Raw genomic sequence first — 4,463 nt, forward strand, 5'->3', positions numbered from 1 at the left:
TGCATCTGCCTCATAGTTTGTTCTTTATTTTTTCAAAAAATCATGTTTAGGTACATAAGTATCTATTTAATCAGAGAAATATCAAAAGGTTTCCAAGATTCAACCACTAGCTAGGAACGGTCAAACCCGTCGTTTTGATCGCATTTCAAAATGGGCATAAAAAATTCAAAAAAATCAAAAAATTGGAAAACCTTCGCATTGTGTCATTATATGTGACCAAGTTTCCAGGAAAAATAATAAACTTGTAATACGGCAATTATTTTTAAAAAGTGTTCTCAGAAATGAGCTATCATGCGTGAAGATCGAGGGTTTTCAAGCCAAATGATCAATCTTATGGCCACATTCATGACATAGTTTGTTAAAATGATCTCATATTGTGCACAAGGGTGCATCTTGGTATTCCAAACAACGTTGCCTAAGGGAATTATCATTTTCTTTGCACGGAAAATTCATTTTCCATTTTTCGAGTGCCCGAATTGAGTTCTTTTTGTGAAGGACCTACCATATATTTGTTGCAAAATTGGACCAAATCATTTTTCTAAAATACTAGGCCATATCTGATTCACAATTGACCAAATGGTTGGGTGTCAAAAGCCTTGATCCACCTCTGGTGAAAAAGACAAATTCCCGTCGATTTAGTAGGAAGCAGGTCAAATTTGAACTGTAGCTGCCTCATAGTTTGCTCTTTATTTTTTTCAAAAAATTATTTCTAGGTACATAAGTATCTATTTAATCAGAGAAACATCAAAAGTTTTCCAAGATTCAACCACTAGATAGGAATGGTCAAACCTGTCATTTTGATCGCATTTCGAAACGGACATAAATTTTTTTTAAAAAAACAAAAAATTGGAAAAGCTTCATATTGTGTCAAAATATGTGACCAAGTTTCCAGGAAAAATAATAAACTTGTAATACGGCAATTATTTTTAAAAAGTGTTCACAGAAATGAGCTATCATGCGTGAAGATTCAGTGTTTTCAAGCCAAATGATCAATCTTATGGCCACATTCATGGCATAGTTTCTTCAAATGATCTCATATTGTGCACAAGGGTGCATCTTGGAATTCCAAACAATGTTGCCTAAGGGAGTTTTCATTTTCTTTGCATAGAAAATTCATTTTCCATTTTTTGAATGGCCAAAATGAGTTTTTTTGTGAATGCGCTACCATATATTTATTGCAAAATTGGAGCAAGTCATTTTTATAAAATATTAGGCCATATTTAATGCATAATTAACAAAATGGGTTGGTGTCAAAATTTTTGATCCACCACTTGTGAAAAAGACAAATTTCCGTCGATTCAGGAGGAAGCGGGTCAATTTTGAACTGCGTCTACCTTATAGTTTGCTCTTTCTTTTTTACAAAAATCATTTCTAGGTATATAAGTATCTATTTAATAAGAAATACATGGTTTGGTGGTGATACATCGAGGTTTGGATGGTGGACGAGGGCCCCAACTACAGAGCGCGTAAACTCGCATGCCCGCCACATGGTCACCGCGTGACCGTGGCGTTGCCATGTGTTTTGGGCGGCCTAGGCATGTCTAGGGGGTTGGGTACTCCCCAGGCAGGTGCTAGGAAGAAAATTACAACATAAGATTCTCATGAGGAGACCGAACTATGCTCAAACATGAATTGGCAGCCGAGTGTTTGATTAGCGATACGGGAAATGCACGTGGCCAATGGGCGTGAGTTTTGGCTGAGGATGATCATCTACTAACAAGACTGTCTTCACAATTTTTTAGCTCAAAAGGAGGAGCCTAGGTGATACTTGCTTTGCAAAGTACCACACTGGACATAAATATGAATGTTGAAGCTGGGCTCAAAATAATGAATGGATTAAGCTGAAATTTGGCGGGGGTGGTTATTTGGGCATAGGAAAGCACTATAGAAAATTTATACCATTTGGACATGCCAAAGTGGTACTTCCTTCACAATGCTATTCCCTAGACAGAAACTTGGGAAAATTAGCGAGAGAAATTGGATAAATGAAATGAGCTCAAATTTGGTGTAGGTAAGTTAAATAGGTATGGTCATGCCCTGGTAAATTTTCAGATCATTTGGGTAAGCCTAGCTAGTACTTACTTCACAAAGCTTCTCTCGAGATAGAAACTTTGGAAATTTCCTGAGAAATATTTAACAGGAAAATGGAGCTGAATATTATCATGTGACAATGATTTGGGTATGGAAGAGTGCAAAAAAAGTTTGAGGGTAATAGGAGGGATCTGGATAACACTTGCTTTGTAGTGTGCTAATCTGGCCATAAAATATAAATTGAACCTGGGCTCACATAGATGATTTGACTGAGCTGCAATTTTGAGGAGGGTGATAATTTGGGCATATGAAGGAATTGTATAAATTTCATGTCATTTGGATATATAAAAATGGTACTTCCTTCACAATGCTTCTAGGTGGAAAAAACTTTGGAAATTTGCCGAGGAAGATTTACTAGGCAAATGGAGCTGAATTTTGTCATGAGGCAATGATTTGGATAGGAAAGAGTGCCCAAAAATTTTGAGGGCAATCAAGAATATATATATATAAATAGCACTTCCTTCACAAAGTATTGTTGTGAACAGAATGTTGAATTATTTTTGAACTAGACAAGGAAGGATTTTTACATATTTGATGAAGATATGACCCAAAGAATTTATGAGATTTTTGGGGAATTTTTGGAATGACAGAAATATAAGTTGCTTCACAACCTAGGGAAAAATTGACACATAGGCAAAACTGATGAGGTGGCGCCTAGTCATAGCAATTCACCACAATTTACAAGGTTATCACCACCTGTATTGGTCGTGATAAGATAGAAATAAGGCAGCAGACCAGTGCTGTCTGCTTTATGACCATTTCGTGTAAGGAAATTGCGACCTTTCTGACCAAAATGGTCGATATAGTTGAGGGTTTGGAGCCCCCCGAACAGCTTTTGACCAATTGATCTCAAATGGTCGTAGATCTATGACCAATTCTTCCAGGGTCACTGACAGAAGGTCACTAGTTGATATATTTCTTGTAGTGTTGGTTTTTTACTTTTGTTTTTCCTGGATTTTTTTTCAGGTCACTAGTTGACATATTTCTTGTAGTGTCGGTTTTTTACTTTTTTTTCCCTGGATTTTTTTTCAGGAAAAAAGTTCTTCCAAACAAATCAATATGGGATCTACCTTCCAAGACATGGACATGAAAAACTCAACGGTGAAAACAGTTTGTGATTCGCACACACTATTCAATAGATAAAACATTTTAAAAAATGAATGAACAAAAATAACACAGTCCTAGTTTACGACAAGTGTCACGCTTGCAATACACCACTCGTCATCATGAGAGGAGGTGGTAGTGACCTTTACTAGAGGTATCATGTAACTAATCATTTCGACAAAATCCATATAGTCAGCGCATACTGCAATGGGGAAGGCTCCAATCCCCCCGGGCCCCGGGAAAATATCTGGTGCGCCGGAGGTTGTGGTGCTACCGGTGCGCCGAACTCACATTGTGCTTTTAAAATGTTCAAAAAAATCTGAAGAAAATTAGCACACTCACACAACATCAATGTAGGTTGTCAAAAAAAATTCAAGTCAAAATTTGAAACATAACTTGAAAAACAAAATGACAAATTCAACACTGAATATTACATAACATAACTTGGGCTTTAGATTTGGCCCATTATCACACTGATGTCAAATTTTCATTTTTGTATCTCAAAAAATATTTCAAATTTTTTTACTACATTTTGTGACATCATATATTGATGTTGCGTTAACGTGCTAGATTTTTTCCAGAGTTTTTAAAACATTGTATGGCATCCGGTGCACCGGTAGAACCACAAGTGCGGGTGCACCGAATACATCCCCCCGGCCCTTGTGCACTTTGGGGCCGGCCCGTGCGTGTGGGCTAGCTTCTATTTTGTTTTCCTTTTCACATTTTCATTTTTATATTTTTAGGAAACATATTCATGAGTCTGACTTTTGATGGGAATTTAAAAATCTTCAATAATTTCAAAACATGTTGAAGTTTTTTTTTTAAATATTCAAAATTTTGGAATGTTTTGCATTATAAATTCAGGATTTTAAAGAATGTTTAAGAGGTTAAAAAATGTTACGATTTTTTAGAAAATGTTAATGAATTCAAAAATGTTTCCAAACTTCAAAAAATGTTATGAATCAAATAAATCTTCACAAATTTTAAGAAAATTCATGAATTCTCAAAATTAGGCAAATTGAAAAATGTTCTCATATTTAAGAAAATTTAATGGATTTTTATTTCGTTGGCAGATTTAAAAAATGTTCATTAATTTTGAAAAATATTTCGAAATTCAGGATAAAACTGAAAAAAAAACAAAATAGAAGCATAAAACGAAACTGGTCCAAGGAAGGCTCCTTCCCATAAGCGGCGAAGAACATGCTCCAATTCGCTGACCCATATATCTTCATGAGTGCTCGGCCTGGGCGTGGGCGGAAAGAGCCAAC

This window comes from Triticum urartu, chromosome 5A (assembly GCF_056163025.1).
Source record: "Triticum urartu cultivar PI428250 chromosome 5A, HENAU_Tu73, whole genome shotgun sequence".
In the NCBI taxonomy this organism is placed as follows: Eukaryota; Viridiplantae; Streptophyta; class Magnoliopsida; order Poales; family Poaceae; genus Triticum; species Triticum urartu.